We start from the raw sequence: 15776 nt of genomic DNA, 5'->3' as shown, positions 1-15776 counted from the left end.
TCAAAATTACCTATCACAAAACAACTCATTTTTGCAAGGGTGTCCCATGAGTTTTTTGCCCCGGGCTCGGCGGCCATCCAGGGAAACCTATCAAACCCAAACATTTCTGAACACTAAACACATGGGGGAGTCCAGCAAGATATGGCTTGCGTGGGTCCCCCAACATTTCCCCTGCAAACCTCACATTGTGTTGAAAAATCACTTTTTCTCATTTTTCTGTGTGGGAAAGTTAAAGGATCACCAAGCTGACACGAGTTTACTACCACCCAGCATTCCCCCAGGTCTCCCGATAAAAATGGTACCTCACTTGTGTGGGTAGGCATAGTGGCTGCACCAGGAAATGGCCCAAATCATACTGTGGAGACTTCAAAATTACCTATAACAAAACTACCTGGTTTTGCGGGGACACCTAATTTTTTGGCCCAGGCTTGCTGCCATCTGCGGAAACCTATTAAACCCAGACATTTCTGAAAACTAGATACCCTGGGGAGTCCAATGAGGGAAGACACTGAAAACACACTGAATGGTATGGCTTGCATGGGTCCCCCAACGTTTTCCCCACCTGATTTTTTGGCCCGGGCTTGCTGCCATCTGTGGAAACCTATTAAACCCAGATATTTCTGAAAACTAGATACCCTGGGGAGTCCAATGAGGGAAGACACTGAAAACACACTGAAAGGTTTGGCTTGCATGGGTCCTCCAACGTTTTCCACACCCAGAATCTCCTACAAACCTCAAATTTAGCTGAAACAATGACTTTTTTTCAAATTTCTGTGTAGCAAAGTTCTGGAATCTGCGTTGATCCTCACATTTCCTACCACCCAGTGTTCCCCCAGGTCTCCCAAAAAAATGGTACCTCATGCGCGTGGGTGGGTCAAGTAACCGCGACAGGCAAGGTCCCAAAACCTATTGAGGCGACATCAAAATCACCTATCACAAAACAACTCGTTTTTGCAAGGGGGTCCCATGAGTTTTTTGCCCCGGGCTCGGCGGCCATCCAGGGAAACCTACTAAACCCAAACATTTCTGAACACTAGACACCTGGGGGAGTCCAGCAAGATATGGCATGCGTGGGTCCCCCAACATTTCCCCTGCAAACCTCACATTGTGTTGAAAAATCAATTTTTCTCATTTTTCTGTGTGGGAAAGTTATAGGATTACCAAGCTGACACGAGTTTACTACCACCCAGCATTTCCCTAGGTCTCCCGATAAAAATGGTACCTCACTTGTGTGGGTAGGCATAGCGGCTGCAGCAGGAAATGGCCCAAATCATACTGTGGAGACTTCAAAATTACCTATAACAAAACTACCTGGTTTTGCGGGGACAGCTGATTTTTGGGCCCGGGCTTGCTGCCATCTGCGAAAACCTATTAAACCCAGACATTTCCGAAAACTAGATACCCCGGGGAGTCCAATGAAGAAAGACACTGAAAACACATTGAAGACACACTGAAGACGATGAAGTCAATTCACTCTAGGGCCCCCACAGACCCCTGCCCCACATCATCTTCAACAGAGCCGCTGACACCATTGCACCCATGCTCCGCCACACTAACAACTACTCCCTGTGGACCGCATTGTTCCCCAATGACTGGAAAGATGCCGAGATGAACCCCCTCCTGAAGAAACCCTTGGCGGACCCCACCGACCTCAAAAACTACAGACCCATCTCCCTTCTTCAGTTCCCAGCAAAAGTCATCAAGAAAGCCATCAACAGCCAACTCGCCACATTCATCAAAGAGCACAACATCCTCAACTCCTCCCGCTTCAGAAAAAACCAAGGAACATAAACCACCCTCCTTGCAGCAACAGACGACATCTGCACCATGCTGGACTAAGGAGAAACAGTAGCCCTCATCCTCCTTGACCTCTCAATGGCATTCGACCCAGACTCTCACCGCACCCTAATACGCAGACTCCACGATGCAGAGATCCAGGACAAGGCCCTTGACTGGATTAGATCCTTCCTCTCTGGCAGAACACAGCGGGTCAGACTTCCCCCTTTCCTCTCGGACCCTACACCAACCACCTGCGGAGTCCCACAGGGGTCCTCCCTCAGCCCTACACTCTTCAACGTCAACATGGCTCTGCTCGCCCCATCATCAGAACCTATGGACTCAACATTGTATCATACGCAGATGACACCCAACTCATCCTCTCCCTATCCAATGAACCAAACACTGTCAGACACAACTTTTGAGAAGGCATGGAAGCCGTCGCCAAATGGATGAAAAACAGCTGCCTACAACTAAACACCAACAAAACAGAAGTACTCATCATGGGCCCAAACCCCAACACCTGGACTGGCACCTGGTGGCCCCATCCTCAAAAGTCCGCCCACCCCCACGGACCACGCACGCAACCTGGGAATCATTTTAGACCCTGAGCTCAAAATGGACCACCAGATCAACTCTGTCTCCTCCTCCTGCTTCCACATCCTCTGCCTCCTATGTAAGATCTTTAAATAGATTGCCCTCGAACACAGAAAGACCATCACTCACGCCCTGGTCACCAACCATCAGCCTCGACTACGGCAACGCATTCTATGCCGGAATTAACAAAAACCTCACCTGCAAGCTACAGAACATCCAGAATGCCGCAACAAAATTGATCCTCAACTTGCCAAGACACTGCCACATCTCCCAGCACCTGTGCACACTCCACTGGCTCCCCATTGAGGCTAGAGTCACCTTCAAGATGCTCACCCACGCACAAGGCCCTCCACGACACTGGAGCAGCATACCTGAACAGTTGACTCCAATTTCACGCACCCCAAGGAACGTACGATCAGCCCAGCTCTCCTACGCTGTGGTCCCCTGCACCAGAAAGATTAAATCAGGAGGCTGCTACTTCTCCTTCTTCACTTGTGTGGGTGTCCAATGAAGAATTGGCTAAAAACGTAATTTAAAAAACTGTAGCACTTAGAATTCTCTGTGCCTTACCCTTAATCCCTATATTTTGTGCTCTTCCTAGTCACAGGCCCTTGCTCCACCCACATAAGTGAGGTATCATTTTACTTGGGAGACTGAGGTGAATGCTGTGGGGTTGGACATTTGTGCCGGCACAGTGATTCCACCCAAGCATATGTGAAAAATATGTGCAAAACCAGGTTGTTTTGTGACAGGTCATTTTGATGTTTCCTCATACATTTTGGGTCCTTGCTTGTTGCAGGTACTTGACCCACCCACCCACGTGAGTGAGGTACCATTTTTATGGAAAACCTGGGAAATTCTGGGTGGTAGGAAATTTGTGGATCCACGTAGATTCCAGGAATTTCCCACACGTAAATTTGAGAAATATGTGATTTGTTTCATCAAAATATGCTGGGGAATCTGTGAGAGGAAAATCTGGGGGATCCCAGAAAGCAATACTTCCCTGGACTCCCCTTGATCTCTAGTTTTCAGAAATGTGTGGGTTAGGTAGGTAGCCCGAGATGGCTGCCAACCCCGGGACCACAAACACAGATGCCTCCAATGTATCAGAAAATTACCTGGTTTTGCAAGGGGGTCACATGAATTTTTGGTCCCTGGCTTGGTGGCCATCTAGGGAAACCTACCAAACCCACACATTTCTGAAAATTAGAGAGCTATAGGAGAGGCAAGCACTAGCTTCTAAGAACCCACAAGCAAAATACTTAAAGAAATACTGTCCAAAGTCACTATGCACCTAACAGGCCAACTACCACCTATCTCCACTTTAAAACGTTTAATTGCATGCACTGAAAAAGCCACCAACAATACCCCACCAACCCCTAATACAACCCATGATGTACACATACCTGATCATTTAACAATTACACATAATAACGAACCCTTATTTTTACATGACAATCTTACTAATGAAAAACGAATCCTAATCTTCTCTGCAGCAAACAATTTAATAAAACTTACCCAATGTCCAACCTGGATGATGGGTGGTACCTTCAAAATGTGTCTCAAACCATTCACTCCGATATATACCACACATGGTGAATATCAATACACCAATATCCTGTTCATATATGGTTTAATACCAAACAAACAAAGCAGCACCTACTATGAACTCCTACACTATAGAAAACAACAAACGTAAAACTAATACCCCCAAAAATAATGTTCGACTTTGAACAAGCCATAATTCAAACAATTCTACAAATATATTCCCAAACAGCCATACAAGGCTGTTACTATCACTTTATTCAAAGTATATGGTGACATTTCCAAAGATCTACACTACAGGCCTGATATGGTAGTTCTATGGACCACCTTATCTGTGGTGCTGGCACCACAGGTCTGACCGCCCCAACTTAGGCGCTCAGACCCTCATTGCACCGCCGCTTTCGCCAGTGATCAGATATCCCTGGCAGTGGTACTGTGGTATGGAGGCCACAATATGCAGTGCTCCTGCCAAGCATATTACGGGTTTCCTCTCTGCCATGGTTTTCATGGTGGTTCCTACTCCAGGAAAACCATAGCGATAGGAAAAAACAGTGCCATGGGGTACATGCAGGGGGCACATGTTATGACTCCCAGTGTGAATGCACCCCATTACCGGCATGGCATAGGACTGCACCATTCCATGCCATGTAGGTACTGTCTTTCGTGATCCCATTGGGATACCTATTTCATAGGCAACGCCAAAGAACCTCTCGCTAGTGACTTTAAAAGACGTAAACTGGCAGGCAGTGTGCACACAGGCTTGGTGGCGGATGCAGCATGACTTCCTGCTCCCACAACTTCATACTCATAATCAGGCCCTAAGTGTAGAATACTCAACTAAAAGTCAATTTGAAATCATAAAAAGGATAGTACTAGCCTACGTCTCTGTCACAGAGGTATCAAACAAATATAACTTGCTAAGTCAAAGCCATGTTTCCCAACAAAATGAAGTCAAACTTAGTCTCCTAATGGACTATTTCAGGACACTTGGGTGGCAGACTGCATCAATCAGGACACAGACACCAAGCTAAATTGCAGATACCTTAGTAGAATGTCTGACAGACTCTTGGCAAATGAAGCTGCTTTCCAATTCACACTGGGCACAAATCAACTTACATTATACAAATGTATTGAAGCTTTAAAAAAGAGCAAAGCTATTAAGAACTAAGAACAGAGCAATCTGTTACCCAAATTGGCCCTAAACTTAGCAAACATACTAAAAGAATCTAGGTCATGCTACAATTCAAACTCTGCATAAATAACAAAAGGTTACATTACTTAGAAATGATAGCCAAAAGCATATTATAAATTAAATTTCAACCTACCAAGAACAACGAAAACTAAACCAGCAAACGGAATCCTTCAAAATAATCCAAATAGTTCTACATAATAATACAAAACACATAACATACACAGCATAATATCACATTTCCCACCCACAAAAATGTAGGAAAAAATCTTCTTTCTGCAGATCTTTCTCCACATAACATAAAATAGTAAGCCAAAAAAACAGATGAACAAAACAAATCCAAAAAGCCCCCCAAAATGCATAAATATAAACAATCCGATTGAAATCCATAAAAAGAAATTCCATAAAAAAACCTCAAAAAAGTGTTTTAAAAAGAGAACTTCCCCATGAATCCCTAAAAAAGAGAAATCTAAGTGAAAACCATAGTTTTTAATAAACCAAAACTGCTATCCTTTAAAACAATAATCTCCAAGTTCCCATAGGAATTGTTCAAAAACGTGTAAAAGAAACCTTTAACATCTACCTGCACAGTACATTACAGTCCTAAAAATACACATGCGTAACATGCAATCATCAAAACATAAATAACATCACATAATTTAACACAATACATTCATAAATCAATACAACAATTTATAAAAATATAAAACAAAGAAATAGTGCAAAACACTAAAAAACACATCTAAATATACCAAAAACTCACAAACATTATGATACCTACGTTTTAAACATGCAAAATAGATGGTAGCAGTAAACGTAATGGCTGCCAAATGAAACAAAAAAAAGGCTATTTCCCCATAGGAATGAATGGTAAATACTGTCAAAAGGTTACATAAATGTCAAACAAATGTGCAACATTATTAAAATGTCAAACATGTCAAACAATGTTGTAAATAATTTTGTAAAAATTGCAAAGGATAAATTAAAGAATATCAACAAAAAGGGGGAAATAGGAGGTGCTATTGCGGAGGGTTCATACTACTGACTATTGAAATCCAACACTTAGGGGTTTATTCCGATGTCGGACGGACCTAAGTCTGTCCGACATCAGGCAGGATCTGTAACCGACCGACCTGCTGTCGTCGGTTACAGCCCTGCTAGTATGATGCGACCGAACAGGGTTCTGTCACATTCGTATACCTTACAATGCAAGCATGCTATCCGACCGGAAAGCATCCTTGCAATGTAGAAAGCAGGGGGGCAGTTCATCCCTGCACCCAGTGGCCGGCACCCCAAGGTGCCTGCCACCGGGTGCAGGGATCAATGGAGGAGCACCATAGGTGCCCTCAGGCCACCATCCGGCAGCCTCACACCCATGGGGGCCCTACTCGGGGCCCCCAGAGACAGCTTCCGACTGCCTTTTCGTGCCGGACAGACCGGCATGAAAAGGCAGTGAAAAACTGCCATCGTACTCCCTTGGTCGCACAGAGGCGACTGGGGGAGTACTGGAGGATTTCCGGACTGCGGACAGGCTGAGCCTGTCGTCCGCAATCCGGAAATCCGAATCGGATTACTTCCCGACCGAGCCCATCGGAATGGCTCGGTCAGGAAGGAATCTGGCCGGCACTGACCGATTCGGTCTGAAGGGCTCTGAACTTGGTTCGAAGCCCTTTCGACCGAAACCGGAATTGGCCCTAAAATAGGGAACCATGATCCAATGAATGGGCTGGTCCTCCCTTTGGGAAAAGCAAAATATTTTTTATAGTATAACCCTCATCGATCAGTGTTACCACTTGGTCGCATACATCATCATTGGATTCTTCCTGTTCTGCTCTGGAACGGGGCGCGCTATGACCAGTGAGTTACACAGGAGCGCAGAAAGATATCAGACCACAAAATAATTGGAGGATAGGAGATTAAGGAGTTAAATTTAGGTTACAAATACCTGGCTGGTAAGAACCAATGTTTTATTAAATTCTCCAGTCCATATGACTAAAATATAGGAAAGAAAAGGTGGAAAGATCACTCAGGTTTCTTGACCCTGCCTTCCTTCTTCTACTCGGTCTCAATGCTTTTGCTACCTTCCCCTGTGGTGTCAGGACCATGAATCTCACTCGTTGAGACCACTACAGAGGCTGCAGAGTGTGAGATTGTATAGCACTTGGCATTTATTATAAAGTAAAGTAAGGAGTGTTATATGCAGTTATAACAATTTCATAACAATAATGTCATATTTTTATTGTAAACATTAAAATAAATGAAAATATACTACTTTATGAAAAAAATCAAAAAACAATTTAATATTTTAAAATATTATTTTTTTATGTATAAAACAATTATAAATACATCTCTTATTTAATGTTAAATATAAAAATATTTAAACAAATAACATCAAATGTATTTTAAAATTCAAAACAATTAATTTATATTTCTTTAAAATTATTAACATAAATTCAAAATTCAATCAATTTTTTTAAAATCTCCCGACCTTTATCCCTTAATAACCCAACATTCTGTTGCTAAAAAAAATCAATACAACATTAAACAATTTAATAAATAAAAAAATTTGTCAAAAATATCCACAATTTTCTTTTAATAAACATATAAAATGAAAACAAAATACAATACATCACATACCTATTAACACTAAACACAATATTTTAAGCAACACTATCTATTACATCGATATTTTTGAAAATGCTTGTAAAAACAATACTTTAAACAATACTTTTATCATCGATTTTCCTGTCCACAGTATATTTGAAGTCCCAATATTCTTGACACATTATTTCTGCAGCAATATATATTTTTAGCTGGTATTTGGTATTTTGTCCAAATTCATTTCTGACGCACACTTGTCATCCCTAATGCCTTGAATTTCCTTCTCTATGTTAGTGCCAGCATTTTTACATGGGTGCCCCCTGTCACCAATTACCTCCAGAATACAAGCATCAGTGTTTTGTCTTTGATGTTCCATATGCCAAGAATTTACCATGGGAATCCCATATACCAAGAAATTTCTCATTTTCATCTGGGTTTTTATACAGAGATTTGGCTACTGCAGAAGCCGAAATCCTGAGTGCAAACAAAGAAATCTGTGGAAACACTACGAATCTCATAATTCTGATGTGGCAGTGACTATTGTTACTGGCCCCATCTGACATAAGAGGGCACTCATTAATGAGGGCCATATTGGAAATGTAGGTCTGGGAGTAAATAAGCAGAGAAGAGTTAACAGCTGGAAGAGGGCCAATGTAGTGCACTCATAAATACCCTCTCCCTTGTATCTGGAAAGGATGGGCCATTACTCAGGCGCTCTATAAGAGAATGGATACTATCTGGATTAAGCACTGAATGGGGTTTTTATCAAGAGGATAGTCTAACTAGCAAAAATACATCACTGAATAATTGTGATTGTACTTTATTACTTAACAACCTCAATCTATGGATTTAGGGCCATATTTATGACAAAGTTAAGCAGTGTAATGGGAAAGGTCTGGAATGAGCTGTTCTTAAGTCAATGCAGCACATTCCTGTCTTTCCCCCCTGCACCGGTGCCTAGCGTCAACACAGGCACCCTTGCACCATGGTGGAAGGGAGCCTTCATTGTAAGAAGGATTGCTTTTGTGCCCTGCGCAAAAACATTCCTCTGAAGCTTTTACCTCTTTCTATGTGTGCTGCAGTGGAGAAGTGTGGCTTGTGGAGAAGTGTGGCTCAATGGTTAGAGCAGCAGACCCTGATGCAGAGGTCTGGCCCTGGACCAGGGTTCAATTCCCCGCCTCGGCGGGTCTTGGGTTTAAAATACCACGGACCTGATAATTCTTGCCTCAGTGCCTATTCCAATCATGGAGTCCCACTCTGCAACTCTGGGCAATAGCTTGCTTAATCTCCACAACGGCCCCCACAACGCTAAGGATGCCTGGCCTCCACCTTGGGGGTGCCCAGGAGTGGACGCCTCACAGGGAAAGCCAGGATGGGTTCCACAGGGGTATTTGTACAAGCGCCTTGAGACCCTTGCGGGTGAGTAGTGCACTATACAAGGATCAATTTACAATTTACACACATAGACAGACGACAAAACGAGGAGAAAAAAGCAGATTTGTCTGGGTTACATCTCACCTGGAGAATCATAGGTTTTCATCGCATTCCAGGGTCCACCACTTCTAGTACATCCGGGGATGTATCAAAATGCATCGATGTTTCATGGGAGCACCCATACAACACCCATGTAAATGCATCCCTGGGGCAGAGTAACGGAATGCAGTGATTTGCACTGGTTTCATTACTCGAGATTTATGAAGCCACTCTGGGCCACACGAAGTGACATTGCATGGCTTCATAAGTCTCATTATTTATTTGCGTTGCTCTTGCACCACATTGCAGGGAGGAAGAGTGACGCAAAGGGATTCATAAATATGCCCCATAAAATGTATCTAAATATATTATGCCTATGCTTTACTGCCCTAAAACAGCCTTTGATGCTTCATTAAGCCCCAAGGTTATAAATTTGGACCCAGATTTACTACGTCTTTGTGTAAGTGCAATGCAAGGACAAAGTAAATGTTGAAATGAAGAAACTCTTAGGCAGGGTGAGTAAGAAGTCTTTATTCTGTCATTCACTCTCCGTACTTGACAGGCTCTCCAACCTTCCACAGTGAACTCTCAAAGGAACGGTCCAACAGGGTACAGGGGGCAGGGGAGAGAGGAATGTACCAAAGGGAAAGAGAAGGAGAAAACAACAGAGAGGAAAGTACTGGGGGGAAAGAAGGAAGATTACAACACATCTCCCTGCGGAGGGGGAAAGAGAAAACACAGGAGATAGGCAGAAATAAGGAAAGAGTGAAGGGGCGAAAGGATCTAAAGGGGGAAAAATTGATTGGGAATTAGTAACAGGGGAACCCCCTAATCCATTGTGCTTTGCACACGTGGGTTTGTATCCCATCTTCGTCGCCATTGTTGAAATGAAGAAACTCTCAGGCAGGGTGAGTAAGAACATCTTTATTCTGTCATCCACTCTCCATACTTGACAGGCTGTCCAACATTCCAAAGTGAACTCTCAAGAGGAACGTCCCAACAGGGTACATGGGCGGGGGAGAGAGGCACGTATCAAAGGGAAAGAGAAGGAGGAAACAACAGAGAGGAAAGTAATGGGGGAAGGAGGAAGATTACAACAGTAAAGACTTCAATATGGTTTACAAAACCATTGAAGGGGTGATTGGCGCTGATTTGTGTGGTTGTTTACATTTAAAGAAATGTAACACAACTCAGTTGTTTGTGCAGCATTATGTTACATTTCGAGCTGGTAGGCATTCCATGGTTGTAACATGGGAGATCGCGCACAAACACTCATGGATTAAACACAATTGCAGATTTACAAAGATTTGTAAACCTGGGAATGCTAAAATCAATACCCACTCCCAGAGGATTTTGTATAGTTGAGAAACGTATTTTATGTCCTCATTATTTCCTATTTTTATTGTTTGTGTTCGTGAAGGTACGCCTTCCCACACTAAATAATCCTGCCTGCAATGTAGGCACCCATGTACTTTGGTTCAAGGGTGCCTGCATTGGTGGTAGGCAGCACACAATGTTCCAGCACAAAGACAGGTCAGAAATGTTGAATATTTATATTTCTGTTCTCTCCCTTTCATGCAAAGTAATGCAATGTAACACAGCAAGATCCTTTGCTGTGTTGCAATACATGAAATAATAGTATGGGTTCAGAAGTGGGTCTTAATAGAATAAGAACTTGGAATCCTTACTGCATACATTAAAAGAAGATCAGCAGCAAATCAATCAAGCTATGGAAAATGAATAACAAAAGTCCCAAATTCAAAGACACAACTTCCAACAGGCACTGCAACTTCAAGGGCTGTAAGTAGTAGTTGCCCACAAAAAACAACAGAAGACTATTATTCAACTTAATAAGCTATTGGTGCTTCATGGGTCTACACATATGTGCTCTCACCAGTGCTGAGAAAATATACACCAATTGCAAATCCTTAATACTTTTTCACAATCTTCAATTAGGTTGCTCGAACATTATGGCCCCTAGGATCGCACCCCTTCATGAGATGAAAGTAGCCCAATTAATCCTGAGGGGATGACTCTGCCCTAAGAAAATAAATAAGCAATGCTATGGGAACCAGTTGTGTAGACTAACTCATGTCAATAAAGATTCAACAGTACATCAAACACACCAAGCCTGCTTTATTTTTTATACCCACCCCATCCTTAACAGCCTTATGTCTTGCAGATTTCACTGACTAACTCTACTCCTCTAGAAGTTTTCTCTTTGCCTCTTATGGAGATAGTATCTTACCTGGGTCTTTCACAAAGCTCTATCTACGGATATCTTCTCACCCCTCCTCCACATTGTAAATGCCTCACAGCATCTTTCCAGAAGCTTTCCAAACAGCCCAGATCACCCCACTCCTAAAGAAACTTACACTGGACCCTGATGATGTTGCCAGCTACTGGCCCTTTACTCGCCTGCCATTCATTAGCAAGATCATTGAATAAATAGCCTATGTTCAATTCCATGATTGTATTGATGATAATCATCTCCTTCATGACTATCAGTCTGCCTTCAGATAATGCTGAAACAGGGACACGATTACCTTGCACAGCATAGATGTTTCCTTCCTGGCCACAGATGAAAATGAACTATGCCTTCAGATATTACTTGACATTTCAGGTGCCTTGAGCAAAGTCGACTATACCACTTTCATATGCACCCTAGAGTCTTGAATATGATTCACTGGCAATGTCGTCACTGATAATCTCCCCAGGGTCCCATTTAGACATACTACTTATGGCTACTTGATGCTCCTCTTACAGTGCATCATTATTCACAAATATGGCAATAAAACACAGTTGTACTTGAAAGTTGCTCTGCTTTAGACATCCATTCCCTCAAATAATGCCTCGACATCATACAGACCTCGATGCCCAGCACCTATCTGACTCTGAAGCAGGACAAGACAGAATTCCTATTATTTGCCATGTACAACAAACAAAAAATGGTACAAATGTGATTCAGTAAAATTAACCTTGATAGCTTCGAACCCTAACTTTCTCTGAGAACCAAGTTGCTTGAATTCACCCTAAACATCAGCTTCACCGTCAAGGAACATGTTGCTAAATGAGCAAAGACGGTCTGGCTCCAGCTTTCTCTTCTTCAGAAAGTGAAACTGTTTCTTTCAGAGAGCTACTGCAGAACTGCTGCTCAAGCACTTATATTCTTGCATCTAGATGTCGGTAATGTCCTCCTCCAAGGCCTCCCAGACTCTACACCGGCACTTAATACGAGTATAGGAAATGTGGTTATTGGTTGAGTGGCGTGTCAATCCTCGTCAAGCAACAACCACAATCTCCTTCAAGGTGAAGCACAAAAAGTTGCTAAATTACCTTTGCATTACCGGTACTTAACCCTCTGGTAGCTTGTCACACAGCAATCAGGCTTAAATTAGAGGCAATGTGTAAAGTATCTATGCAGCACCTAAACAGTAATAAAGTGAAATTACAACATAAGAAAAATCCCACACCAGTTTAGAAAAATAGAGTACAATTTAATAAAACATTTGGCCCCCAAATGACAAAAATCCAACTAGAAACATGCAAGAAATGCAATTTTAAGTGCAAATAATGTCTAGCAGCACAAAGCTTCACCTGCGGTTATCTGATCACACTAGACTGGGATAAAGTCACAAGTTCATCGTGCCCACGATGGAGTATGGGCCAGATACAGAGACCAGGTTTGGCCTGCTAAACAGAGTACCTAAGTCCTGGTTTGCTGAGCATTGCAAGATCCTGCGTTGACCATGCATCGCACAGGAGCAGTTTCAAAGGGCTGCAGGGTGGTTATGCAGCATCATACATTGTCATTGAGGATGTTGTTGATGAGGGACTTGTAATACGAAGTCCTGCGTCGAAGATGAGTCATGCACCGGCAGTTCTGAAGAAGCTACGTGGTTGCGATGTAGAGTCCTGCATCATCGTCGAGGAAGCTGTTGACGAGGGTCTTGTGATGTGAAGGCCTTCTACGAGGATGCGTTGCAAACTGGCAGTTTCAATGAAACTGTGAGCTGTGATGTGAGATGTGGTGTTGTGGATGCGTCGCTCTTCGTCGGTTCTGAAACAGCGCTGTGAGGAGATGCGCAGTGTATTGGTTTTACCCGCAGGACCACAGCTGGGCTGGCAAAACAGCTTGAGGCTCAATTCCAAGGGCCCAGAACTGGGGTGGCTCCACTTGGGGGGTAGAACTCACAGCAGACATAGTTCAGGTGTTGGATTCAAGGTGGTTGGAGCTTTTCTGTCCCTGATGGTCTGATCAGGAGGCTAGCCAATTACCTCTTGGAGTCACTCTGGTGGTCCTGGGTTCAAGATGCAGGTCCAGTTCTTTCACTTAGGCAGCAAGGCAGCAAAGTGACAGTCTTTCTTTCAGAGTAGCACAGCAGACCTTCTAAGTTTCCCACAGGTCAGCAGGTATACAGAAGAATTGGGTCTGAAAGTTCACTATTTATGCCTGGTGTCCACTTTGAAGTAGGAGACGTTTCTACAGACTTCTGTCCCTAGAAGTGCTTGGAATTTCCTACCTTCATGCCCTGGCCTCGGCTTCGCTAGATTAGTGTCAACCCTTTATGATTATGCTCAGGCAGAGATTTTCTGATGTACCAGCATGGTAAGTTACAAGCCCGCCTCCCCATCAAGTCTGAGATGGCCCTTCCTGACAACACCTATTCCCTCTTTTGTATCAATGTCTGGGAATAATATACAAATAGCAACTGCCTGTTAGATCTAGTCATGTATTCAGGCTGCTGGCACCAAATGTAAAGGGGCAAAAAAAATTCAAACTTTCTAAAAGTGCAAAAGGAACAAATGATGGACGGAATGCTGAAGAATACAAACATTCACACCCAGTCACAAAGATCTTGGTTAAATCCATAGTTCTTTTGTTCACCATGCTTCCCAGTTTATAGCTAGCCATATGCAAATCAGTCTTGACCCTGTCCCTCATGCAAAAACAGCAGTTGATGAACAGAATGCAGAACAATGTCTTACATTCACCCCAGTACAGAAATATGGTCCTAAATCCATTATTTTTTTGCTCACCATGCCATTCCAGTTTGAACCCAGCCATATACAAATCAGTCTTGACCCTGTGCCTCATGGGAACAGTCCAGCCCATACTGCCAAGCCAGGTCCTCCCTGGACTGGAAACAAGCATCCTAAGACTGGTTTCGGGGTTTCACCCCTCTTCAGCCAGGATAGCCTGATTCCAGAGGCACAGAGAGCACAGGACCCACGTCTGGGCATACCCGTTCCACTTGGGGTGACTAATACAAAAACAACAGCTGATGGAGAGAATGCAGAAAAATGTCCTACATTCTCCCCAGTACAGAGATCTGGGACTAAATCCATACTTTTTTTACTGCTCACCATGCCGTTCCAGTTTGGACCCAGCCATATGCAAATCCGTCTTGACCCTGTGCCTCATGGGAACAGTCAACCCGAACTGCCAAGCCAGGTCCCCCCTAGACTGGAAACAAGCATCCCAGGACCAGTTTCAGGGTTTCACCCCTCTTCAGCCAGGATAGCTTGATTCCAGTGGTATGGAGAGCACAGGACCCATGGCTGGGCGAACCCGTCCCACTCGGGGTGACAAATGCAAAAACAACAGTTGATGGACAGGCTGGAATGAGAGCTGCGCACGTAACAGGTCTGATCTGCTCAGCAACCCTTATGATACCAAAAAGTATCCAACAAGGTCGCAAATTGACATTGCGTCAGCCAATTAGGGCCAAGCACATGACGAAGGGGAACAATATACTCAAAGACTTACCTATCATGACCCAAATGGCAACGCAGAAAGGCTTTTAAAAGAAACTGTGCTCGGAGACTGAGCAATATGGCTGAAGCCCGGTGGAGCTGCCTAGACAGCTATAGAGGAGATCAGCCCTGGTTCACCCCCTTGGCCGTCACCTACCCAGCCGGACTTTGGACACTGTTTCTCCCTGTCTCCCTGCGGTGTCCCCCTCCTCCCCCTTTCCTCTGACTAATTACTGTCACATTGCTTCTTTTTCCTTATGTCTTACTATGCTCTTGTAATGTATGTAATTTGAAACTTGTAACTCTCTCGGAGATTGAGCAATATGGTCGAAGCCCGGTGGAGCTGCCTAGACAGCTATAGAGGAGATCAGCCCTGGTTCACCCCCATGGCCGTCACCTACCCAGCCGGACTTTGGACACTGTTTCTCCCTGTCTCCCTGCTGTGTCCCCCTCCTCCCCCTTCCCCTTATGTCTTACTGTGCTCTTGTAACGTATGTAATGTGAAACCTGTAACTTGCATATCCTCATGAAAAGCGCTCTGATATCTCAGGGTATAGTCAGCGCTATATAAAACTCTTTAAATAAATAAATAAAATAAAACAATTCTGGGCCTAAATCCATCATTTTGTGCTCACCATGCCATTCCATTTTGAACCCAGCCATATGCAAATCAGTCTTGACCCTGTGCCTCATGGGAACAGTCCAGCCCTGAGTGCCAAACCAGGTCCTCGCTGGACTGAAAACAAGCATCCTGGGACCGGTTTTGGGGCATCACCACTCATCAGCCAGGCTAGCTTGAATCCAGTGGCTCAGTGAGCATGAGACCCACATCTTGGCA

This window comes from Lissotriton vulgaris, chromosome 10 (assembly GCF_964263255.1).
Source record: "Lissotriton vulgaris chromosome 10, aLisVul1.2, whole genome shotgun sequence".
In the NCBI taxonomy this organism is placed as follows: Eukaryota; Metazoa; Chordata; class Amphibia; order Caudata; family Salamandridae; genus Lissotriton; species Lissotriton vulgaris.
This window is presented reverse-complemented; position numbering follows the sequence as displayed.